Source organism: Triticum urartu, chromosome 5A (assembly GCF_056163025.1).
Source record: "Triticum urartu cultivar PI428250 chromosome 5A, HENAU_Tu73, whole genome shotgun sequence".
NCBI classification, from domain to species: domain Eukaryota; kingdom Viridiplantae; phylum Streptophyta; class Magnoliopsida; order Poales; family Poaceae; genus Triticum; species Triticum urartu.
In genome coordinates, this window is record NC_141877.1 from 8,866,837 (window position 1) to 8,894,750 (window position 27,914).

Sequence of the window (27,914 nt, forward strand, 5' to 3'; positions counted from 1 at the left end):
GTGGTGTCTCGCCGAGGGCGCAGAAACCTGTAGGGTACTCGCACTTTGGGCACTGCAAATGAAACACACTAGATTCAGTCGGAAGAAAAATGCGTCAACGGCGGCGGCTGCCATCCTAGGATTACCTGCGACCAAGGGACTTGGGTTTATCGGGGATGGATGAAGAATTCATACCTGGTTCTCCATGAGAAAACCCTATGCAATCGCTGAGAGGGGGTTTTCTCTGAACAAGCAGACGAGGGAGAAGGGGATTTAGGCCCAGTGAAATATTGCCGCTTCGTCCGTCCAGCTTACTGCTAAAGCTGGAAAGGGGGGGTTGTGATTTGACGGCTCATTGGGCATTACTGCGATGCTACGACCGGGGTGTGTCTACCGTGAAGTTGTGCACTCTAATTTGTGCGTATGGCACGTGGACCCCGTTGCCGGTTGCCCCACATATCAGCGAAAGGAAGTAGAAAGGCAGGAGTAACTAGTTACACATAAATATATTTTTTGATAGAGAGATACTCCCTCTGTAAAGAAATATACAAATCTTTTCTATCACAGGCTCACCTTGCCGAGAAATATACTCCCTCTGCAACGCACGGACATTATGGGGGTTCAACTTTTTTTATGGGGGTTCAGCTGAGAATATAATACTCAGATAGGCTCACAGTTCTGGACTTTGGGCCGCAGGCCGACCCTGCATGTTTGGGGGCCCATGTGTTCTACCTCAGCGCTTTTCATATTGCAAGCGATTGGTACGGTGCTGGTTTTAGATGCTGTCGCAAGGCGAATACACAAAATTGAATAAAGCACGACAGCTGTTGGAATGAAATCGAACGACAGTTCCTAACCAGCAATCAGAGTTGCAATTCTATCAACGATATACCATGTGATAAATAATACTGTCGTACTACTTATACACACAGGACACTTGTTTCAGCATGCCAGATTATTACATCAAAATCTCTCGGAGGATAGATCAGTTCGGCAGTTGTGTGCTACTAATTTCAAAGTTGATTTGGACCAGCTCTCCTTGCCAAGAAAGTTCGATTTTGACATCATCCCCTACCGCAAGATTTGATTTAGATTTGAACCTTGACCATCCTTTAGCATCAATCATCATGCGACCATCCTTTGTACTTACGATATATTGAGCAGGTTCATTCACACCAAGGCTGTGCATGGTAAGAGAAACTTGGCCGCGGTCGCCCGGATTGTTGAACGACTCCCTCGTTGCTCTAGGAATTCTCTGTTTGCAAACAAGAAGACATACCCAAATAGTTAGATCAACACACTGAATCATGTGAAACAACATGGAAAGAAAAAAGAATGAAGCACTTGGGCGGCCAATGCTTACCAAGAAGGTGGACATGTCGGTTTTGTTAAGGACTTTGGTATATGAAGTGCGAACTGCAGCCCAGTCTGCTGCCGTGCAACTGCACGGGCCGGAGCAGATGCAAGTGCAAGTGTTGGTGCAGGTGCTGAAGCCGCCGCTACTGCCGGAGATGGTGCTCCTTGTGGAGCTGGTGCCGGTGTCGATGTCCGATCCTCTAGTAGATCAGACTGATCCGCTGACGCGGTCGGTGCCCAATCCTCAGCTGGATCAGACTGAGCTGCTGCCGCTGACAGTGCTAGAGCAACTGCCGTTGCTCGATCTGTGCGAGACAACGGCGATCGTGTCTGGTCTGCTATGATCAGCTTTCTAACTTGACTAGGATCCGTGACCGTGATCCAGTTTTTTCTTCATTTCTTTTGAACACGAGAAGGACTAATTGTGGCGTTTTTGTTAAACCAAACTGCAGTTCATCATAGGGATTCAGCTTGTACTCAGACAACAGACTGATCCAATTTTTCCCAGTAATATAAGTGATGGACAGTGCCTACGTTACTGACACGACATAAGAAGTGAAACCTGCAAAAATAGCCATCGTAGAGCAAACCAAACGGTTTATTCTGTGATGAATGTCACATGGCAAAACCTGCATCGTAAAATTGCAGGAAAAGAAAGAAAACATGACATTAAATCAATAAGATTTAGACAGTAAATTAATAAGATTTACTTGATGTGACAAATCATATGGACCGAACATCCATGGGACTGGAAATCCTGGTGGGTGCGATAAACGATGCAATGCATACAGATATTGGAGTGTAACCATAATTGATAAACTATCCTCACAAAAAATATGATCTGGATACTTCAAAATATACAGACTGAATTGAGTGGACAGACATTAACATAGACCGTTCTCAGGACTGACCACACACCAAAAGCGACAGTACTAATAAACAATACAGGGTTCACAAACACAAATCAAGTACTTAACAATAGTACTTACTACAGACAAGCAAAGTTGCACTAATTAAACTCTGCAGACTATTTCTTGCCACTGACCTACGGGATGAACCCCGCATAACTGACTAGGCCATGGACTTCGTGTGAGATGTCTACAGGCACCATCACCATCTTGTCAACCTTGGAGAACCTAACAAAGTGGACTTTCCACTCGTAAACATGATGATCAAGACAAGCCACATCAGATTTGTTGGGAAGCTTTACAAGAACCACACCCTTCGTAATTGAAGGCACAACCAGGAAATTGTTGTGGTCAAGTACAACCTCGAGAACACGCCTGACAACAATGCTATAGGAAAACACTAGTTCAGGACACGTGGCGACAAGGACACATCAGCTGGATAGTTCAGCAGTAGAACTCATCATCAGGTCTTCCAGTTCACACGGCATGACTTTGAGAACTTCATCTCCACCGTGGACCTGGTTCTAATTCAAACAGAAACCATATTTTATTACTACCTCCGTTCAGAAATATAAGATGATTTTCGATATTATACTCCATATATGACTACATATACGCACAGAAATGAGTGAACAAAGACACTAGAACATGTCTTCAAAGGCATGAGAGCAGAGGGATTACATGCAAAATCCATAACACAAGTTACTGAGGCAAATATACCCTCTTAAAAGGTAGCATTGATGTTCATAAAGTACTCCCTCCGTCCCAAAATTTTTGTCTTAGATTTGTCTAGATACGGATGTATCAAGTCACATTTTAGTATTAGATACATCCGTATCTAGAAAAATCCAAGACAAGAAATTTGGGACAGAGGGAGTAGTTGAAAGTAATCTATAAGAAATCAGTGCCAACCTCTCGCATGTTTTGGTCAAAAGAGGAATTTAGAACCGTCATTTGGCACACAAAAATCACATGCAAAATCACCCAGAAAGTTATACTACTAGTACTGCATGTTAGATGAAAAAACACGATCAAGATCGAGAAAAAGATCGTCAAGAAGAGATATTACCTGGACTTGCTTAATGAGGGATCCTAGAGAGGGGGCTTGGATAGGGCGATGGCTTTGAGCTTGTCTGCGGTAGTCTCGGCGGGGTGCTTGCGCTTCTTCGTACCATGAGCCTCGACGATTTTGGCCGGAGCCATAGACATCACTTCGGCCGGTGCTCCAGCGTCCATCAAGAAACTGTCAAATAGAAATAAAAGAAAAGAAACCATAATCACAAACCCAAAAGAAGAAAATTGAGGGAGTTATAGGATCAGTCTCGGGGTTGCAAGACCGGGCCTTGGCCATAATCAACACCACTGATGCGCTCACCTTTCCTTCTTTGGGAGAGAAGAACAATGGCAGAATAAGGTCGGGGTTTTCTTGAAGAAATGAGGAACAAGATGAGGCAGAAGTGAGGGTTGGGTAGAGAGGAAGCTGAGAGAGAAGAGTGAAATGATGGTTGCTTCGTCTGTCCAACTTACTAGTGGAAAGGAGGGGGTTTTGTGATTTGACGGCTCATTGGGCATTACTGCGGCGCTTCGATCGGGGTAGTCTACCGTCACTCTACTACGGAGTAATTTAGTGCATGGCTGGTGGACCCCGATGCTGGCTGTCCCACATGTCGGCGAAAGTGAGTAATTTAGTGCATGGCTGGAGCAGGATCCACACGGTAGAGCGTGTCCACTGTTTTTCAGAAGAAAAAATGATTACAGCAAGCGTTTCCACTCTTAAGACGGGGGAGTGCGAAACACGGCAGCCACTTGAACATACACAGTGCTCCTACTACTAGGCATGTGCAGTGGTTCATACGTCAGTACTACACAATCTTGTTGCTAGTGTAGTAAGATATGACGATAACAAATGATGTTGTGCGCATGTCAACTACTCCTATATGTAACATAGTACCGCTTTTTCGACTGTCCGGTCGAGAATGAACGGTGAGATCAATGTTAATAGAACTAGGTCCACAGCGCACGGAGAGTACGGTGCTACACTACTCCACGAAACATGAACCATATGAAGCATGAATAGTGTTAGGCAGGGTGTATGAAGGGTGAACGGGATGGGAGCAAAAGTTCCCTTCTCGACCCACTTTTGGGTGTTTGGCAGAGTGCACGAAGGGTGCATGAGTCCACACTAGTAGGTTGACAAAAATACACGAAGAGGAAACAACTATATTGAGATGAGAATGCAACCAAACACACCCACATGCTTTGTGCTACAGTGACTAATCTGCACCGTCTGAGTTTGATCCAACAGTCATGTTGGCCGAGACATGGACATGCCCATGCAGAGGGCGCCTAAACACCATCGAAGTCCCTCTGATTCTCGAGGCGCACGACGTTGGTGATGCAGGGTGCAACCGCCCGCAGAGCCCGCTCCCGATCGACGGGAGCCAGCTCGTCAAAGACGGCGTCCAATGGCACGAATGGATTCCGGTGATGGAGCCCTGAAAGGATTGGCCCGGCAACGGCGACGGCAGCCCGCAACCCCTCCTTGTCCAGCTCAGCCCCCACCATCGCGCGGAGATGGCTCAGCTCCTTGGAGATATAAGTGAAGAAGGAGACCAGGTCAGGAAGCCGCAGCTCCTTGAAGTCGACCGGGTGGTCGAACGGGTTTAGCCCGACGGCCGGCATCGTCGTGCTGGCACGATGGTAGGCATCGCGCAGCCACAACACGTGCGTGGCAACTTGGTTCACCAAGTGGCTGAGGCGATCCTGGACCTCGTCACGATCGGCCCGCTCGCGCTCCAGCCGGCTCCCCTGACGGCCTATCGTATCTCCCGCTTTCTGCAGCAACGCCGCCGACTCCTCGAGCATCTTTGTGGTGGACGCCTGCCGCTTTTGAAGCTCCGTGAACTCCCGCACATAACGGAGGAGCATGGCACTCCTCTCCTCCTTGAGCTCACGGAGCTCCACGTCCTAGGCCCTGACCTCCGCATCCTTGGCATGGAGCTCCTGTGTCAGGAGCCTCACCTCGGACTCCGTGATCCGCTGCGCCGCCATGGCACCAGGTAGAAGCAATGGGGAGAGGAAGCAATGGGGGCGAAACGGCTGAAAGGCAATGCAATCTACAGGAAGGCAGAGGGAGCGGGGAATCTTTTGGTTTTCACCATGGTAAAACACCAGTCGACGACTTCTCACATCACGGAGCGGTGGGTTTTTATAGGCGGAGTCATCGTGACTAATTGCTGCCGTGCCTGCTCCCGTCAATCAAAAAATTAAAAATCCTGCCGCGCCTGCTCCCGTCAATCAAAAAAAATAAAAATCCTGCCGCACCCAAACACCAGAGCAACGCCGCGGTGGATATTTAAATTTACCTACTGGCAAGTAGATAAAAAAAGGGGTGAAAAAACAAATGTGGCAGCGGCCTAGCTAATTGGTCGAACTAGCCCAACTAGCTAGCCACCGTGCTTCACTGATGTACTGGGCGGGAAAGGTGGTCTTTCGTGAGTTGACGACTCATTTACTTGCTTTGGCGCTACAACCGAGGAGGACCCAGAAAACGCGCGGTAGGGCGTCCCACGTCAGGAAGAATATATCCGTGCACCACCCGGAAGGACCCCGAAACCGCGCGGTAGGGTGTGCCACGTCTCGGCACGGAGGAAAAATGTGCGTGTAAAAATATACTGTATCAGACGTAGTACCTATGGTTCGACCTCGAGACCTAACCAGTCGGTCAAAAACACCCCACTAGCCACACAGCTTCATCATGCAAACGTGGCACGGAGGATAGATGTGGTCAGCTCCGTCTCGACCAGCAACAACGTCTCTTGTTCTAGGCGATTCTTCTATTTTCCAAGCTTTTTTTAGTTGTAATAACACCACGGCAAGCTAGCGCCGCTCTTCGTGTGTGCCCGTGCAAAGGTTAGACGATGGAGAGAAGAGAGATTGAGATCGCAGACCTGGGACCTACCAGTAAGTGAGACAACGGTCATGCACGTGTTGATGAGGCATTCCCTCTACTCTACTCAACGAAAGTACTATATAAATAAAATCAAGTTATGGGACAAAGCCAACAACCGTTCGTTTTTTCAGGCTATCGACTTACACTTTGTAGTCCAGGTTGCCAGTTCGAATCTCGTCTTTCAGATTTGTTAGTTTTAGGTCCGAATTTGATTAATGATAAGTGGGACCCCCGTGTGTTGTTTCGATATTTCAGTGTAGGATGGTTTTTTTGAACAAACACTTTGCGCGGTTAGACAAGTAACGGCACGAGTTACACGTATTTTGCAAGTTTACGAACAAAAATGACAGCGGCATAGAATATCACATCCACCCCGCAGCTTAGATACTATGGTGATACAAGTTTTTACACCATTGGAAGTGAGATCCGATGGCTTGGGAGTAGTCTTTGTAATTATGCGTAATTTCAAAACTCTCCCAAGGTTTTTTTGCAAATAAAACATTCAGGCCTCGTGTGTGCCGCTGCATCTTCGATCCAACGGCTCCCCGGTGCTCATATTAGGTGCTCCCCGTAGCTTAATTACCCGCTACGGTGATATGAGCATCTAGGTCGTATGATCAGTGATCAGATGGCACATGCGTAGTACTTGTACTTTCTACGCATTTCCCAAACTCTATCAGCCGTATATTGCAAAAACATTCAAACCTCCTATTGTGGGCCGTTAGATCTCAGTGAACTCGTATTACCATAGAATCTAGGGTGCGGGAGCACCTCATACTCTCCCGTGCAAGAAAACATAAGGTGCTATCGCAGCTTGGATGCTACGGTGATATGAGCTTGGAGGTCGTTTGATCTGAGATCCAATGGCATCTGAGCAGTCTTTGTGCTTGTAAGCAGTGGCCGAACTCTTTTGGGGCTTTTCTGCAAAAAACCATTCGAACCACCGAGGAGGTGTTGGGTCACAAATCCAACGCCTCCGAAGAGCTTGTATCACCAAAGCATCTATGGTGTGGTAGCACATGATATTCTTACGTACAGGAGAATATGATGTCCTCCTTCATCTTAGATGCTACGGTGATACGAGCTTCGAGGTCGTTGGATACGGGATCAAAGGGCATCTAAGTAGTTTTTGTACAAATTGTGTGCAATTCTCAAACTCATCAAGGTTTCCTGCAGAAATATTAAGACAAATTATGTGAGCTGCTATATCTCAGATCTACAAGCTCCAAGCAACTCGTATCGGCATATAGCATCTAAGGTATGGGGGCACATGATATTCTCCCGGGGAGGAGGGGTGGGGGTGCACAACCAATCGGTGGCTGGGAGGGTGGGGACAAATGTAATCTAAACAACCCTAAACAGAGCTCCACAATTTTATCTAAGGTCGAGGGGTTGACCCCCGACAATCATAGCTCCGCCTAAACAGAACATTTGCATGTACTGTAGTAATAGACTTAATATTCATGTTTCAGTTTCATGTTCATTTTAACTATTGAACTGAGGACCATGGATGTCTTACATTTTACTCCCTTCATTTCCAAATATTAGTCTTTTTAGAGGCTTCAAATGGACTGGCACATACGGATGTATATAGACATATTTTAGAGTCTAGATTCACTCATTTTGCTCCGTATGTAGCCACTTGTTGAACTCTCTAAAAGACTAATATTAGGAATAGAAGGAGTATTTTTGAATTCGTGTCATACATGCATGGTTTGGAAAAATAGATGCACTATACTTATTGGATTGTTGTTGTGTTCATGCGTGTGTGTTTGTGTGTGTGTGTGTGGTCATATGCTTGATACATACAAAGTTTTCTCACCTCCATATTGTTCATCTTTTAAATTTGAATTTGCATTGGAAAACATACTAGGGATACCATGAAATGTGAAATCCACGTTGAGATCACTATATCACAAACTCACTCTAATTCAACAACTCGTCATAAATCAATTACCACGTTGAGATTAGTATTTGCAAGGAAAATACGGGTATTGTAATACTATTGATTCGTTCGGCAATTTAAAAGGTTCCTTTCGTATTCTCGAATGGTAGGACCCAATGGCGTACCAGCCAGACCTTGGCTCGTGTTGATCCTAAAAAAAGCGGGCTCGTGTCCTTCGGTGGCGTGCATGGTACGCACATTGGGCAACCCCATTACCCCAACCAGTCGAGCCTCAGCGTTTCAAGTCGAAATATCTGGCGGCCAGAATCCCAGCCCTAGGAAATTCCCCTCATGTCCCCAGTCCATAATGACTACCGATGAACAACGGAGGGATGCTTTAGTAACTAGACAACGTTACCTACCGTGCCGAGCATGATTCAATTCCCTTGGTCGCCGCTCGTCAAGGTCACCCATCAACTGCATTGCCTAGTACTACTACTACTACTACACCAGGATGAGCACAGAATTGAGCCCGTTTGTTCGTGCCTAGTACTTGAGTTAATATATCAGGCAATGCACTGGTACGGAGGGATTATCCTTTTACTCTGCATATATAACTTGTCTGAAGTCTAACTACGCAAAATGTTTAACCAAATCCTTTCTTAAGAAATACAACAGGGCAGATGTACGGCTTGAAAATTTATTGCATGGTGCAGGTTATGATATTGTTTTGAAACTAAGCATGGTCACGTGATATGGCACAAATATTACTTCGTAAGTTTTTTCTTCAATTTGAGACAAGCTGCTTATGAAGAGTTGCACAAATGAAGAGCCAAGGTATTTTGGAAGAAAGACCTATCACGTTAAGGCGAACGCTTTCACTATTGAAACCGTGGGCGTTTACGTGCCGCCACGAGTCCCTGCTTCTCATTGGCAATCGGCAGGTGCCGTCCGAGCAAGCGTGTGAGTCGACGGGAGGCGTGCGAGCAGACCGCTGCGCCGGCTGTCAGGGAGGCGTGCAAGCAGACCGTTGTGCAGGCTCACCGGGAGGCGAGCCCTTTGACCAGGCTCCGCCGCCCACCATCGTCCCAACTGCTCCCACTTTTAATGTCGCTTGGCCCGCAGTTTAAAAAAAACCCCGCACTACCCGGTACTCCCTCCTTTTCGGTTTATAGGGCTTATCACAAAATATTAGTTCTTCCATTTTATAAGGCTCAATTTTGTTGTTTCCCATCACATGTTCAGATTCCAAGGTAAATTAAATCATTGCATGCAAGTATTAAGAGAAAATTGACCAATGCATGTAATTTATGCATGCATGCATTGCAATTAATGCATTGGTAAACTTATTTTTTTGAGAAAAACAAGAGCATTAATTGGGTGCTTTTGCAAACTACAAAAAGTATTCCACCACTCACTATCTACCTTGGTTGGTGAGATTTTTGAATTGAGCCTTATATACCGGAAAGGGGGGAGTATCGCTACAATCCTCTCTCTTCCTCTCCGATTCTCCTGTCGTCTACCTCCAACTAGCCTGACCTAAACATACGCCATGCTGCATCATGATGGTCTGCCCTTAGGGTTCCAGTTTCCTGAGGAAGACACCCAGCCGGAGTCTCAAGAACATAAGGCGCTTTGGAACGAGTTTGAACTGGCCTTGCGGGAAGACGCCGCGCCTGTCCCCGCTCCCGTTCCGGCTCTCGTTGCCCCGACTGCGCCAGCGCCCATCCCCGTGGCATTGATGGGCTGGGAGCCGCACATTGTCGCCGAGCTTGATCCCACGGGGTTCCATGAGGTGCCCGCTGACTTTCACGCGCCCGTGCACCTGCCAGCGCATGTGCCTGCGTGTGCACTGACGCGCACGCCCGTGCCGGTGCCCATGCACCTGCCAGCGCATGCGCCTGCGCATGCACTAACGTGCGCACCCGTGCCGGTGCCCGTGCACACGAATGTCTCCGCCGCACCGTTGACAGTGCCTGTCCCCGCGCGGGTGCCAGTGCCCCCCTCAGCGGCATGGATGGCCGCCGTTGACCGCTTTCTTGCACCAACGCCAGTCGCCTCCTCCCGCCAGTCGACTCGCTCCGATGTCCGGAACATTTTGGCCTTCCTTGAAGCTAGGCCAACATCCAGGAGTACGCCAACAACGGCGCACGGCGCCGTCGCCGTCGGTCAGTGGCCCGACGACACACAGAGCACGACAGAGGAACGGCTTCCCACCGCGAGACACCCCCGCCGCCGCCGCGTAATCTAAATTTGCCATGAAAAACGTTCGGATTGCCATGCTTAAAATCCGAACGTTTATCATTTCCGTTTATTTTATATCGATCGTCGTATAATTTAAAGTCAGAGTCAAACTGAACGAAATGTATGGTTTGATCGATTGAATGTTCTGCTAGAGCCGTATCAAATTAAATATAAAACGTCATCAAGCCACATGTATTCCTTGTCATCCAATGACCTAGACTGCTTCAATGTCGAGCGCTCAACACGTTTAGCGTGCAGTTAATTTCATGCCAAAAATAGTGCTAATCACATGAAAACACGCAAATAATATCCTAGTAGTTAATATTCGCATGCACTTAATATACATCCAAATTAACCTGCATTGCACATACACACTGACTAGTGCTGCTAGTACGTGAAACTGGTGTCGTGACTTGTGAACGCGTCCAGATATGGTCAACGGCAACATCGCCCGTGAGTTCTTCCCGTTTGCCCATGCGTCTAAACGCGGAAGGGGAGGAGAGAGAGAGAGCACACATGGAACCCACTAGTAAGTGAAGGCGAATAACTAAAAATAATATTACATGTTATCCATTAATTAGGCTGTGGTAATATAAAAACATTATGTGAACAAAGGGGGTACAACAAACATTGCTATTCTACGTATGTTGCCTACTCTTGACGTGCGGCTTGAAGGCCCGGTCGCATGTTCGATCCTCGTCCTTTATTTTTTAATTTGTATATGGGTCCAAATTTGTTTCATGACATGTGGGCCCCTCGGTGTGTAGTTTGTACCACTTTAATTTGTGGGTCGAAATTTATTCCATTCCAAGTGGACTATCGGTGTGTAGTTTTGTAGCTTATTTATAATAATTAAAGAGAGCAACATAGTTTTTTCAATAATATCATGGTGCGACATTGAAGGCGATAAAGGACGTGCAAGAGAGCGATGACCGAGCCAGAGGGAAATCAACTAGGGTAGTTGCGTGGGTTGCAACGGTGTTTGGAGTAGTTGTGGGCCGAATGCTACGAAAATATAATCTATACCGACCGGAATAAATGCCTACACAAATTAATCCAAAGTTGGAGTGCCCCTCGCAATGTAAATAGCTCTGGCTTTGCGAGGGATGGAGAGGTAGTAGCTTCAACGCGTGGAAGATACGGTGTGAGAAAGCGAGGTCAATCGAGAGACATATAGATAGAGACAAAGTGAGTGTGGTCCAACATTCATTGAACAAATACATATGCCCTGGAGAGATATTGTCCGATTGAGCTTTTTGGCAAGGGTGAGGGCTGTAAGATAGAGCTTGAGATATGATCCGATCACAAACGTGTAGATATATTTTGTGCGTGGGAGGAAGCAAGGTCAACCGATCACATAGGGTCGTCGTGCGATTGAAAGAGTGAGACGGGTTGGAGAGAGTGACCTAGATAGACGATGTGCGTGAGAGAGTATACAATGTGAATAGGTCCAATTGGGCTCAAACATGCTGATATATCGTTTTTGTCCGAGAAAGAGCGAGGTCAATCGAGACATACAGAGAGAGAGAGAGAGATTGAGTGAGCGTGGCCCACCATGAGGTCGAAAGAGTGGTGGCGGCTTGGATGGACTGACCTAGATAGACAATCTGCGTGAGAGAGTATAGAGTGTGTCGATCGAGGCCCGAACAGGGAGATATATCATTTGTGTGTGAAAGAAAACGAGGTTAAACGAGACTCGGATAAAGAGAGCGAGATTGAGCGAGTGTGGCCCGCCGTGCAGAAGAAAGAGTGAGACAGTCTCGAGGGAGTGACCTAGATATACAACGTGCGTGTGTGCGCATGCACAAGAGGTTGGGGGGCTAGATAGGCAATGCATGTATTTAGCGCGAGAGGGTGAGAGGGAGAGGGGGGAGAGAGAGAGAGAGCTCGGCATGGGGTGAAATGGCGGGTGTGTGAGGTAAATACATTTGGTAACAGAGTGGGAAAAGGGGTTGTGTAGTTGAGAGACTTAGAGATCAAAACATGGAGAGAAAGAATGAACGTGTGTTGGAAACCGATAGCTTCCTAAGGTGGTTAGGAGAGGAAGATTGACCGATACAGGAAGTATGTAGCGTTTGCGCAGGGGGGGGGGGCTAAAAACAACATTTGAATGTACATAGTACGAGACTTAATATCGATGTTTCAATTCGGTGTACATTGTAAGATTTGAACCGAGGACCAGGCATACGGGTAATTATTTCGAATTCGTGCCATACTAAGTTTCAAAAAGTTGACATTGACTCAGTTTGTTGTGCTATTTTGTAGGTCATATGTTTGAATCCATCCAAAAGTTTTCTCACTACCATGGTGTTCATCATATACATATGAATTTGTATTAAAAAATTAGCATGGATACAGTGAAATGCGAAATCCATGTTAGAATTGGAGATCGCTACGTGACACACACTCTAATTCAAATAACTAACTACGTGACACACACACTCTAATTCAAATAACTAATTATGTGAGACACACTCTAATCCACGTTAGCATGGGTACCGTTTTGATTTTTTTTCAAATAACTCCTTATTAATTAATTTATAGTACTCCCTCTGTTCACTTTTATAAGACCTTGAAGACATTTCAGACAATGTGCAAAACAGTTCATTTTAAGTTGTTTGAAACGACTTACAAAAGTGAACGGATGGAGTATCTCGTTTCGAATGACTAATTATTCAAGGAAAACACAGGCATGGTAATATATACAGATTCGTTTGCAAAAGAAAGAAGATTCGTTTGCATTCTCAAATGTAGGCGCACCAGGCAAACCAGGGTCGTGTCGGGGTGGATGCTGCTTTGGTGCCTTAAAGGCAACTGCCTTTGGGTCACTGACATGTGGGCCAGCCACCTGTTGGGCCCATATGTCATGGACAGAAAGGCAGGTGCCTTAAGGCACCGAAGCATAGTCCTGTCAGGCTGGTCGCGTGTGTCGGACGGACGTGTAGCACGCAGCCACCCACCCCCCTTCCCCCCAAAAAAAGGACGACGACAATATAAGTTCGCGCTTCCATGTTCCGGATTGAAATATTTGGCGGCCCCAATTCCAGCCGTGCAAAATCTCTCTTTTCCACCGTCCCCTTTCGCGCCTAGATGGCTCAAATCCCTAATTCGCCGCCAACCCTCGAATCGCCCCTCGTCTCGTCTCTTTCCCCACTGTTCAGCACCTCTGTGCTGGACGACGATGATGAACACGACGGTGGCGCTTCACCACCGCACAGGAGCTACCTCATCTACGCCCTCGTCCACCGCACCGGGTGGTCCACCGACAATGTCAGCCGCCGCAACCGATGTGCCTCACAGACACCGAGTTCCACCGCATCAGGTGCGCTTCCCGACGCCGTCTCCCAGCTCACCGGGGCTGTTGGGGATCGTAGCAGAATTTAAAATTTTCTACGCATCACCAAGATCAATCTATGGAGTAATCTAGCAACGAAGGGAAGGGGAGTGCATCTACATACCCTTGTAGATCGCTAAGCGGAAGCGTTGCAAGAACGCGGAAGAAGGAGTCGTACTTGTAGCGATTCATATCGCGGTTGATTCCGATCTAAGCGCCGAACAACGGCGCCTCCGCGTTCAACACACGTGCAGCCCGGTGACGTCTCCCATGCCTTGATCCAGCAAGGAGAGAGGGAGAGGTTGGGGAAGACTCCATCCAGCAGCAGCACGACGGTGTGGTGGTGAAGGAGGAGCGTGGCAATCCTACAGGGCTTCGCCAAGCACCGCGGGAGAGGAGAAGGACTTGGGAGAGGGGGAGGGCTGCGCCAGAACATTGGTGCGGCTCCCCTCCCACCCCCCACATATATATAGGGGCAAGGGAGAGGGGGGCCGGCCCCCTCAGATCCAATCTGAGGAGGGGGCGGCGGCCAGGGGGGTTCCCTTGTCCCGCAAGGCAAGGTGGGCGCCCCCCTTTAGGGTTCCCCCAAAACCCTAGGCGCATGGGCCCTAGGGGGGAGGCGCCCAGCCCACTAAGGGGCTGGTTCCTTTCCACACACAGCCCACAGGGCCCTCCAGGGTAGGTGGACCCTCCCGGTGGACCCCCGGAACCCCTTCGGTGGTCCCGCTACAATACTGGTAACCCCTGAAATTATTCCGGTGATCGTATGATGACTTCCCATATACAAATCTTTACCTCCGGACCATTACGGAACTCCTCGTGACATCCGGGATCTCATACGGGACTCCGAACAACATTCGGTAACCACGTACATCTATTCCCTATAACCCTAGCGTCATCAAACCTTAAGTGTGTAGACCCTATGGGTTCAGGAACCATGTAGTCATGACCGAGACATATCTCCGGCCAATAACCAACAGCGGGATCTGGATACCCATGTTGGCTCCCACATGTTCCACGATGATCTCATCGGATGAACCATGATGTCAAGGACTCAATCAATCCCGTATACAATTCCCTTTGTCCAGCGGTATTGTACTTGCCCGAGATTCGATCATCGGTATCCGATACCTTGTTCAATCTCGTTACTGGCAAGTCTCTTTACTCGTTGCGTAACACATCATCCCGTGATCAACTCCTTTGTCACATTGTGCACATTATGATGATGTCCTACCGATTGGGCCCAGAGATACCTCTCCGTCACACGGAGTGACAAATCCCAGTCTCGATTCGTGCCAACCCAACAGACACTTTTGGAGATACCCGTAGTGCACTTTTATAGCCACCCAGGTACGTTGTGACGTTTGGTACACCCAAAGCATTCCTACGGTATCCGGGAGTTGCACAATCTCATGGTCTAAGGAAATGATATTTGACATTAGAAAAGCTTTAGCATACGAACTACACGATCTTTGTGCTAGGCTTAGGATTGGGTCTTGTCCATGACATCATTCTCCTAATGATGTGATCCCGTTATCAACGACATCCAATGTCCATGGTCAGGAAATCGTAACCATCTATTGATCAACGAGCTAGTCAACTAGAGGCTTACTAGGGACATGGTGTTGTCTATGTATCCACACATGTATCTGAGTTTCCTATCAATACAATTCTAGCATGGACAATAAACGATTATCATGAACAAGGAAATATAATAATAACTAATTTGTTATTGCCTCTAGGGCATATTTCCAAAAGGGGCTACTTCACCGAGCACATCGTCGCACCTCCGCCCCCTGAGGCCGTTGGGGCTTCACCAACGGTCTCGCCACCACATCGTAGCGCTCCGCTGCCACTCAAGATCTGCATCCATGCGCGGCCAACCAACGCCAGTGCATCACCCTCAACGGCTCTGAAGTGACCCGCACTCTAGCTAGGCGAGCATGCCCAAACGCACTACAAGAAATATGTCAACTTGTGACCACCACTATTGGTCACTGAATGGTCACAAATTTCCATTTGTGACCTTTTTGTGACCAAAAACATAAGGTCAAAAGCTGGCCGTCATAAACTGACTATAGCGACCTTTCTTCTGGAATGGTCGCAAACGTTTACGACCAAAAAAAAGGTCGTAGATTTAACGACCAACTGTTTTGGTCACTAGTAATCCGACCACACCACGTCAGATCCACCGTGCCAAGCTGACGTAGCAGACTTACGACCAAATGAAAAGGTCGTAAAATAGAATCAGCCCGGTCCATTTCAGCCGTCTTGATGGTCCAAGCCCAATAATTCAGCCCATTTAATTTTTTTATCTTTATTTTGCTTATCTGCATGGGCCTGGCCCAATAATTTGGCCTTTTATTTTCTGGGAATGGAGCCTTTTTCTGATGATTTTTTTATATTCCACTATTGTTTTGGGCCACAGCCTTTTTAGTCTAGTTCGAATTTGGGCCTTGGCCTTTTTATTTTCTGTTATGCAGCCTTTTATAATTTTTTTCTTATAGTCATTTCTTTTTTTCGGCCCAAGCCTTTTTGTTCTAATTCTTGTTTGGGCCTTGGCCTTTTTGGAGCCCAGGTTCTCATTTTGCATAACTATAAACAGAAAAGCCCAGGTGCACAAGTGATCCACATAACTTCACAGAAAATAAACAAAATGATCCACAAGTGATCCAGGTTCACAAGATCACATAACTTCACAGAAAGGCCCAGGTTCACAAGTGATCACATAACTTCACAGGATCCATGTGCTCTAGTTTAAACAGCAAAATGCAACAAAATGCAACAGCTCTCAGCTCAGCTCCCAGGTTCAAAATGCAACAACTACCTTAGCTCAAAAACAAAGAGGTTCATAGCACAGCCATCAAACTACCTTAGCTCCAAAGAGAGCCATCAAGTGGGCTAACTTCTCTTCCTGTTCTTGAGACTTCTTGCGCAGCAGCTCAAGTTCCTTGTCACGTGCAGCTTCAGATTCTTCCGCCCTCATCTTGATTGCCGCCAATTCTTCTTGCACCAGTTCAGCTTGAAGCTCGGACCTCTCCAGCTTCTGCTCAAGGTCACGAACATGAGCAGCAACTTTGCCGGAGTTGTTCCTAGATGACTGGAGCCCAACATTCCTGAGGAATGTGCTTTGCTTGACTTCGGTCTTGAGGACTTGTTCGACAATTTCAACAGCAGACTTTGGCTCTTCACCTTCTGGTACCGGCGCTTCCTTCATTTTTTCCATCTTAAGCTAGCATATGGAGGAAAATGATAGGCATTAGTGGGAGATCTATTTCACATTTTGCAAACCAAACCAAGCAAGAGAAACCAAACCAGCACACAAATGGATTATTTGAAGTAATCAAACCAGCACACAAAATCTATACAAGAAGATGATGACTAGTGACCTGGAGACATGCAATTGGAACAATATGATCATTTCATTAAGCCTAGAATGGTGGTTCTATATAAGATGGCTTCCGAGTGAGCCGATCATCAAACTAACATTCAGATCAAATTTCATCATATCATAAAAAATGCATCAAATAGCTACAGCAAGTTCTGATATCTTTGTTGAACTATCAAACAAGATCAAAGCATGGAACATAGCATGTGTTCTTGACTGGCTCCGAGTCAAACAACATCAAATCATCAAAGCATCAAAGCTGGCTGTGAATCAAACAGGGCAAAGCATGGAGTGACTTACTATAGCAGTCTTGACTGGCTCCGAAAACCCGTGCTTCTTGCTGTTGTGGGTGGCCTTAAACAAGTCAATCACAAACCGCTCCTCACCCTTACGCTCTTCTTTCTGAAATGTTTTTCAAAAAAAATCAAAATGTTATTCAGCAAGAATCAGAAATGTTATTCAATGAGGAACCAAAGGTAAGGTCTCTAGAGAAGAGTTCTCACAGTGGCGAAAATGTGTGTTGTGTAGTGCCTGGAACTAGTTCTTTGATTGTACACGACTTTTTGTCGATTCAGCTTGTTCGACAAACAGGTTTCCTACAAAAAAGCATACTGTCAGCATGATCTAGCACTAGCATATCATGTGCAAAACATAAAGCATCAAACAAAGCAGAGACAAACCTTGTGTCTTGGGGTAGACCACATCTCCACCAGAGCTTGCCATTCACCATCCGTTAGATCAGACACCAGAGACTTAATGCTGACTTTATTTGCGGCTACGGTATCAAAATACTTCTTCTTGATCTGATGGCGTCTGTTCTTTGAATATTTCTGCAGAATATCTTTGCACGAGGTCTTGTTGGTTTCCAAGTCCGTGTTCATCTCAAAATTTGCCTACCAAGATAGCAAACAAGGTAGGAACAATATTAGTGATCATGCATAGGTGTAACAGAAAATAGATAGCACATTAACTATGAAACAAGTAGGCTACAGCAACTTTCCCAATGTAGTTCTCCAATAGACTAGCATTTTTTTGTATAGCTTGAAGTGAGGAAGAACCGGAAGATGGCTTTTTGCAACGAGTCCACACTCAGAAGCAAGCTTTGCTGCCTGCAGAGGCTTCTCTGGACGAATCATCCCTTCGGCAATTTGGATAGGCACCTTGCTGAAGGAAATATGCCCTAGAGGCAATAATAAAGTTATTATTTATTTCCTTATATCATGATAAATGTTTATTATTCATGCTAGAATTGTATTAACCGGAAACATAATACATGTGTGAATACATAGACAAACAGAGTGTCACTAGTATGCCTCTACTTGACTAGCTCGTTAATCAAAGATGGTTATGTTTCCTAACCATGAACAAAGAGTTGTTATTTGATTAACGAGGTCACATCATTAGTTGAATGATCTGATTGACATGACCCATTCCATTAGCTTAGCACATCGATCGTTTAGTATGTTGCTATTGCTTTCTTCATGACTTATACATGTTCCTATGACTATGAGATTATGCAACTCCCGTTTACCGGAGGAACACTTTGGGTGCTACCAAACGTCACAACGTAACTGGGTGATTATAAAGGAGCATTACAGGTGTCTCCAAAGGTAGATGTTGGGTTGGCGTATTTCGAGATTAGGATTTGTCACTCCGATTGTCGGAGAGGTATGTCTAGGCCCTCTCGGTAATGCACATCACATAAGCCTTGCAAGCATTACAACTAATATGTTAGTTGTGAGATGATGTATTACGGAACGAGTAAAGAGACTTGCCGGTAACGAGATTGAACTAGCTATTGGATACCGACGATCGAATCTCGGGCAAGTAACATACCGATGACAAAGGGAACAACGTTTGTTGTTATGCGGTCTGACCGATAAAGATCTTCATAGAATATGTAGGAGCCAATATGGGCATCCAGGTCCCGCTATTGGTTATTGACTGGAGACGTGTCTTGGTCATGTCTACATTGTTCTCGAACCATAGGGTCCGCACGCTTAACGTTACGATGACATTTATTATGAGTTTATGCTTTTTGATGTACCGAAGTTAGTTTGGAGTACCGGATGTGATCACGGACATGACGAGGAGTCTCGGAATGGTCGAGACATAAAGATTGATATATTGGAAGCCTATGTTTGGATATCGGAAGTGTTCCGAGTGAAATCGGGATTTTACCGAAGTACTGGGAGGTTACTGGACCCCCCCGGGAGCTAAATGGGCCTTCGTGGGCTTTAGTGGAAAGGAGAAAGGGGCAGCCCAAGGGGGCTGCGTGCCTCCCCCCTCCCCTAGTCCTATTAGGACTAGGAGAGGTGGCCGGCCCCCCTCTCTCTCTCCCCCCCCCGAGGAATACTATTCCAACTAGGATTGGGGGGGGATCCTACTCCCAGAGGGAGTAGGACTCTCCTGCGCCCTCCTCCTTGGCCGGCCAGCCCTCCCCCTTGGATCCTTTATATACGGGGGCAGGGGGCACCTCTAGACACACAAGTTGATCATTGAGATCGTTCCTTAGCCGTGTGCGGTGCCCCCTGCCACCATATTCCACCTCGATCATATCATTGTAGTGCTTAGGCGAAGCCCTGCGTCGGTAGAACATCAAGATCGTCACCACGCCGTCGTGCTGACGGAACTCTTCCCCGACGCTTAGCTGGATCGGAGCCCGGGGATCGTCATCGAGCTGTACGTGTGCTAAGAACTCGGAGGTGCCGGAGTAACGGTGCTTGGATCGGTCGGATCGGGAAGAAGACATACGACTACTTCCTCTACGTTGTGTCAACGCTTCCGTTGCGATCTACAAGGGTACATAGATCATACTCTCCCCTCGTTGCTATGCATCACCATGATCTTGCGTGTGCGTAGGAATTTTTTTGAAATTACTACGTTCCCCAACAGTGGTATCAGAGCCTAGGTTTTATGGTTAGATGTTATTTGCACGAGTAGAACACAAGTGAGTTGTGGACGATATAAGTCATACTGCCTACCAACATGTCATACTTTGGTTCGGCGGTATTGTTGGACGAGACGACCCGGACCAACATTACGCGTACGCTTACGCGAGACCGGTTCTCCCGACGTGCTTTGCACACAGGTGGCTTGCGGGCGACTGTCTCTCCAACTTTAGTTGAACCAAGTGTGGCTACGCCCGGTCCTTGCGAAGGTTAAAACGGAGTCTATTTGACAAACTATCATTGTGGTTTTGATGCGTAGGTGAGATTGGTTCTTGCTTAAGCCCGTAGCAGCCACGTAAAACTTGCAACAACAAAGTAGAGGACGTCTAACTTGTTTTTGCAGGGCATGTTGTGATGTGATATGGTCAAGGCATGATACTAATTTTATTGTATGAGATGATCATGTTTTGTAACCGAGTTATCGGCAACTGGCAGGAGCCATATGGTTGTCGCTTTATTGTATGCAATGCAATCGCGATGTAATGCTTTACTTTATTACTAAGCGGTAGTGATAGTCGTGGAAGCATAAGATTGGCGAGACGACAACGATGCTACAATGGAGATCAAGGTGTCGCGCCGGTGACGATGGTGATCACAACAGTGCTTCGGAGATGCAATCACAAGCACAAGATGATGATGGCCATATCATATCACTTATATTGATTGCATGTGATGTTTATCTTTTTATGCATCTTATCTTTCTTTGATTGACAGTAGCATTATAAGATGATCTCTCACTAAATTATCAAGAAGTGTTCTCCCTGAGCATGCACCGTTGCGAAAGTTCTTCGTGCTGAGACACCACGTGATGATCGGGTGTGATAGGCTCTACGTTCAAATACAACGGGTGCAAAACAGTTGCACACGCGGAATACTCAGGTTATACTTGACGAGCCAAGCATATACAGATATGGCCTCGGAACACAGAGACCGAAAGGTCGAGCGTGAATCATATAGTAGATATGATCAACATAATGATGTTCACCGATGAAACTACTCCATCTCACGTGATGATCGGACATGGTTTAGTTGATTTGGATCACGTAATCACTTAGAGGATTACAGGGATGTCTATCTAAGTGGGAGTTCTTAAGTAATATGATTAATTGAACTTAAATTTATCATGAACTTAGTACCTGATAGTATCTTGCTTGTTTATGTTGATTGTAGATAGATGGCTCGTGTTGTTGTTCCGTTGAATTTTAATGCGTTCCTTGAGAAAGCAAAGTTGAAAGATGATGGTAGCAATTACACGGACTGGGTCCGTAACTTGAGGATTATCCTCATTGCTGCAAAGAAGAATTACGTCTTGGAAGCACCGCTGGGTGCCAGGCCTGCTGCTAGAGCAACGCCAGATGTTATGAACGTCTGGCAGAGCAAAGCTGATGACTACTCGATAGTTCAGTGTGCCATGCTTTACGGCTTAGAATCGGGACTTCAACGACGTTTTGAACGTCATGGAGCATATGAGATGTTCCAGGAGTTGAAGTTAATATTTCAAGAAAATGCCCGGATTGAGAGATATGAAGTCTCCAATAAGTTCTATAGCTGCAAGATGGAGGAGAACAGTTCTGTCAGTGAGCATATACTCAAAATGTCTGGGTATAATAATCACTTGATTCAATTGGGAGTTAATCTTCCGGATGATTGCGTCATTGACAGAATTCTCCAATCACTGCCACCAAGTTACAAGAGCTTCGTGATGAACTATAATATGCAAGGGATGAACAAGACTATTCCCGAGCTCTTCGCAATGCTGAAAGCTGCAGAGGTAGAAATCAAGAAGGAGCATCAAGTGTTGATGGTCAACAAGACCACTAGTTTCAAGAAAAAGGGCAAAGGGAAGAAGAAGGGGAACTTCAAGAAGAACGGCAAGCAAGTTGTTGCTCAAGAGAAGAAACCCAAGTCTGGACCTAAGCCTGAAACCGAGTGCTTCTACTGCAAGCAGACTGGTCACTGGAAGCGGAACTGCCCCAAGTATTTGGCGGATAAGAAGGATGGCAAGGTGAACAAAGGTATATGTGATATACATGTTATTGATGTGTACCTTACTAATGCTCGCAGTAGCACCTGGGTAGTTGATACTGGTTCTGTTGCTAATATTTGCAACTCGAAATAGGGGCTACGGATTAAGCAAAGATTGGCTAAGGACGAGGTGACGATGCGCGTGGGAAACGGTTCCAAAGTCGATGTGATCGCGGTCGGCACGCTACCTCTACATCTACCTTCGGGATTAATATTAGACCTAAATAATTGTTATTTGGTGCCAGCGTTAAGCATGAACATTATATCTGGATCTTGTTTGATGCGAGACGGTTATTCATTTAAATCAGAGAATAATGGTTGTTCTATTTATATGAGTAATATCTTTTATGGTCACGCACCCTTGAAGAGTGGTCTATTCTTATTGAATCTCGAGAGTAGTGATACACATATTCATAATGTTGAAGCCAAAAGATGCAGAGTTGATAATGATGGTGCAACTTATTTGTGGCACTGCCGTTTAGGTCATATCGGTGTAAAGCGCATGAAGAAACTCCATACTAATGGACTTTTGGAACCACTTGACTATGAATCACTTGGTACTTGCGAACCGTGCCTCATGGGCAAGATGACTAAAACACCGTTCTCCGGTACTATGGAGAGAGCAACAGATTTGTTGGAAATCATACATACCGATGTATGTAGTCCGATGAATATTGAAGCTCGTGGCGGATATCGTTATTTTCTCACTTTCACAGATGACTTAAGCAGATATGGGTATATCTACTTAATGAAACATAAGTCTGAAACATTTGAAAAGTTCAAAGAATTTCAGAGTGAAGTTGAAAATCATCGTAACAAGAAAAGAAAGTTTCTACGATCTGATCGTGGAGGAGAATATTTGAGTTACGAGTTTGGTGTACATTTGAAAAATTGTGGAATAGTTTCGCAACTCATGCCACCCGGAACACCACAGCGTAATGGTGTGTCCGAATGTCGTAATCGTACTTTACTAAATATGGTGCGATCTATGATGTCTCTTACTGGTTTACCGCTATCGTTTTGGGGATACGCTCTAGAGACGGCCGCATTCACGTTAAATAGGGCACCATCAAAATCCGTTGAGACGACGCCTTATGAACTGTGGTTTGGCAAGAAACCAAAGTTGTCGTTTCTGAAAGTTTGGGGCTGCGATGCTTATGTGAAAAAGCTTCAACCTGATAAGCTCGAACCCAAATCGGAGAAATGTGTCTTCATAGGATATCCAAAGGAAACTATTGGATACACCTTCTATCACAAATCCGAAGGCAAAACTTTTGTTGCTAAATTCGGAAACTTTCTGGAGAAGGAGTTTCTCTCGAGAGAAGTGAGTAGGAGGAAAGTAGAACTTGACGAGGTAACTGTACCTACTCCTTTATTGGAAAGTAGTACATCACAGAAAACTGTTTCTGCGACACCTACACCAATAAGTGAGGAAGCTAATGATGATGATCATGAAACTTTAGATCAAGATACTACTGAACCTCGTAGATCAACCAGAGTGAGATCCGCACCAGAGTGGTACGGTAATCCTGTTCTGGAGGTCATGCTACTAGATCATGATGAACCTACGAACTATGAAGAAGCGATGGTGAGCCCAGATTCCGCAAAATGGCTTGAAGCCATGAAATCTGAGGTGGGATCCATGTATGAGAACAAAGTATGGACTTTGGTTGACTTGCCCGATGATCGGCAAGCAATTGAGAATAAATGGATCTTCAAGAAGAAGACTGACGCTGATGGTAATATTACAGTCTACAAAGCTCGACTTGTCGCGAAAGGTTTTTGACAAGTTCAAGGGGTTGACTACGATGAGACCTTCTCACCCGTAGCGATGCTTAAGTCTGTCCAAATCATGTTAGCAATTGCCGCATTTTATGATTATGAAATTTGGCAGATGGATGTCAAAACTGCATTCCTGAATGGATTTCTGGAAGAAGAGTTGTATATGATGCAACCAGAAGGTTTTGTTGATCCAAAGGGAGCTAACAAAGTGTGCAAGCTCCAGCGATCCATTTATGGACTGGTGAAAGCCTCTCGGAGTTGGAATAAACGCTTTGATAGTATGATCAAAGCGTTTGGTTTTATGCAGACTTTTGGAGAAGCCTGTATTTACAAGAAAGTGAGTGGGAGCTCTGTAGCATTTCTGATATTATATGTGGATGACATATTACTGATTGGAAATAATATAGAATTTCTGGATAGCATAACGGGATACTTGAATAAGAGTTTTTCAATGAAAGACCTCGGTGAAGCTGCTTATATATTGGGCATTAAGATCTATAGAGATAGATCGAGACGCTTAATTGGACTTTCACAAAGCACATACCTTGAAAAAGTTTTGAAAAAGTTCAAAATGGATCAAGCAAAGAAAGGGTTCTTGCCTGTGTTACAAGGTGTGAGATTGAGTAAGACTCAAAGCCCGACCAGTGCAGAAGATAGAGAGAAAATGAAAGATGTTCCCTATGCTTCAGCCATAGGCTCTATCATGTATGCAATGCTGTGTACCAGACCTGATGTGTGCCTTGCTATAAGTCTGGCAGGGAGGTACCAAAGTAATCCAGGAGTGGATCACTGGACAGCGGTCAAGAACATCCTGAAATACCTGAAAAGGACTAAGGATATGTTTCTCATATATGGAGGTGACGAAGAGCTCATCGTAAAAGGTTACGTTGATGCAAAGCTTTGACACTGATCCGGACGATTCTAAATCGCAAACCGGATACGTGTTTACATTAAACGGTGGAGCTGTCAGTTGGTGCAGTTCGAAACAAAGCGTCGTAGCGGGATCTACATGTGAAGCGGAGTACATAGCTGCTTCGGAAGCAGCAAATGAAGGAGTCTGGATGAAGGAGTTCATATCCGATCTAGGTGTCATACCTAGTGCATCGGGTCCAATGAAAATCTTTTGTGACAATACTGGTGCAATTGCCTTGGCAAAGGAATCCAGATTTCACAAAAGGACCAAGCACATCATGAGACGCTTCAATTCCATCCGGGATCTAGTCCAGGTGGGAGACATTGAGATTTGCAAGATACATACGGATCTGAATGTTGCAGACCCGTTGACTAAGCCTCTTCCACGAGCAAAACATGATCAACACCAAGACTCCATGGGTGTAAGAATCATCACTGTGTAATCTAGATTATTGACTCTAGTGCAAGTGGGAGACTGAAGGAAATATGCCCTAGAGGCAATAATAAAGTTATTATTTATTTCCTTATATCATGATAAATGTTTATTATTCATGCTAGAATTGTATTAACCGGAAACATAATACATGTGTGAATACATAGACAAACAGAGTGTCACTAGTATGCCTCTACTTGACTAGCTCGTTAATCAAAGATGGTTATGTTTCCTAACCATGAACAAAGAGTTGTTATTTGATTAACGAGGTCACATCATTAGTTGAATGATCTGATTGACATGACCCATTCCATTAGCTTAGCACACCGATCGTTTAGTATGTTGCTATTGCTTTCTTCATGACTTATACATGTTCCTATGACTATGAGATTATGCAACTCCCGTTTACCGGAGGAACACTTTGGGTGCTACCAAACGTCACAACGTAACTGGGTGATTATAAAGGAGCATTACAGGTGTCTCCAAAGGTAGATGTTGGGTTGGCATATTTCGAGATTAGGATTTGTCACTCCGATTGTCGGAGAGGTATCTCTGGGCCCTCTCGGTAATGCACATCACATAAGCCTTGCAAGCATTACAACTAATATGTTAGTTGTGAGATGATGTATTACGGAACGAGTAAAGAGACTTTCCGGTAACGAGATTGAACTAGGTATTGGATACCGACGATCGAATCTCGGGCAAGTAACATACCGATGACAAAGGGAACAACGTATGTTGTTATGCGGTCTGACCGATAAAGATCTTCGTAGAATATGTAGGAGCCAATATGGGCATCCAGGTCCCGCTATTGGTTATTGACCGGAGACGTGTCTCGGTCATGTCTACATTGTTCTCGAACCGTAGGGTCCGCACGCTTAACGTTACGATGATAGTTATTATGAGTTTATGCTTTTTGATGTACCGAAGTTAGTTCGGAGTCCCGGATGTGATCACGGACATGACGAGGAGTCTCGGAATGGTCGAGACATAAAGATTGATATATTGGAAGCCTATGTTTGGATATCGGAAGTGTTCCGGGTGAAATCGGGATTTTACCGGAGTACCGGGAGGTTACCGGAACCCCCCGGGAGCTAAATGGGCCTTCGTGGGCTTTAGTGGAAAGGAGAAAGGGGCAGCCCAAGGGTGCTGCGCGCCTCCCCCCTCCCCTAGTCCTATTAGGACTAGGAGAGGTGGCCGGCCCCCCTCTCTCTCTTGCCCCCCCCCCCCGAGGAATCCTATTCCAACTAGGATTGGGGGGGGAATCCTACTCCCAGAGGGAGTAGGACTCTCCTGCGCCCTCCTCCTTGGCCGGCCAGCCCTCCCCCTTGGATCCTTTATATACGGGGGCAGGGGGCACCTCTAGACACACAAGTTGATCATTGAGATCGTTCCTTAGCCGTGTGCGGTGCCCCCTGCCACCATATTCCACCTCGATCATATCGTTGTAGTGCTTAGGCGAAGCCCTGCGTTGGTAGAACATCAAGATCGTCACCACGCCGTCGTGCTAACGGAACTCTTCCCCGACGCTTTGCTGGATCGGAGCCCGGGGATCGTCATCGAGTTGTACGTGTGCTAAGAACTCGGAGGTGCCGGAGTAACGGTGCTTGGATCGGTCGGATCGGGAAGAAGACGTACGACTACTTCCTCTACGTTGTGTCAATGCTTCCGTTGCGATCTACAAGGGTACGTAGATCATACTCTCCCCTTGTTGCTATGCATCACCATGATATTGTGTGTGCGTAGGAATTTTTTTGAAATTACTACGTTCCCCAACACTTGCTACCAAGCGACTTGGTGATCCTCTCTAGCCCTTTGCCCTTTCTAAGTCTAGTCTTGGGAATCATTGCATCTGAAAATGAAACTAAACTCATAAATTAGAATAGAAATCGACAAATGCAGGAATAAACAAAAGCATACATGATCTTTCCATTTGGAAAATGCACTAGTAAAAGATAGCATTGCAAAGGTCAACTTGCCTGATCGAAGCACAAGCTGCTGTTCTTCTTCATTGATGACAGCGTTCCTGTCAATAGAAGGTGCAACAGGGCTGAGGTCTGTGTGGACAGTGCCTGCTTCATCAATGCAGATGGTTCCTGCTTCATCTAGGCAGACAGTGCCATTTCCATCCATGCTGAGAGTGGTTCCTTCATCCATGGGCGGCAACTCATCACCCATTTGCACCGAGGTCTGAGAGTCCATGCGCAGCATACTTTCCTGATGGTCCGTCGCAGTCGCCGTCCTTTCTTTCTGCCTTGTGACTCTATCAAGGGCAGGTTCATCAGGTTCCAGGATCCTCTTTTTTTGTCCTGGAGCTGGGGCCATCACCCTTCCTGGAGGCATTGCAGAAGATGTTTCTGAGCTCTTGTGCTTCTTGCTGACTATCTTCTTAACACCAGGCCTCTTCGTCCTAGATTCGTTCAGTGCCTCGTATAAACAGCACGGAAAAAAGCATTAGATCACAAGAGAAATATGTGAGCACAAGGAATAACATAGAATAACAGAACCCCGACCCTCCAAGCAAGACAGAGTTTGCACCTTAACAATCTTGTTGACTACAACATCATCCACTTCCTCTCCATCAATAACTTCATCCTCCTTAGGATTGTACTCTGGGTCATCATTGATAACTCCACTACCCTCTTGAACCTCATCACTTCTACCTTCTTGTACACCATTTGTTTTCCTAATCATCGACGCTATTGCACCGATGCCAAGGGACTGGAACATCCGATTGTTCCTCATGATATTTCTAGCCCTAACCT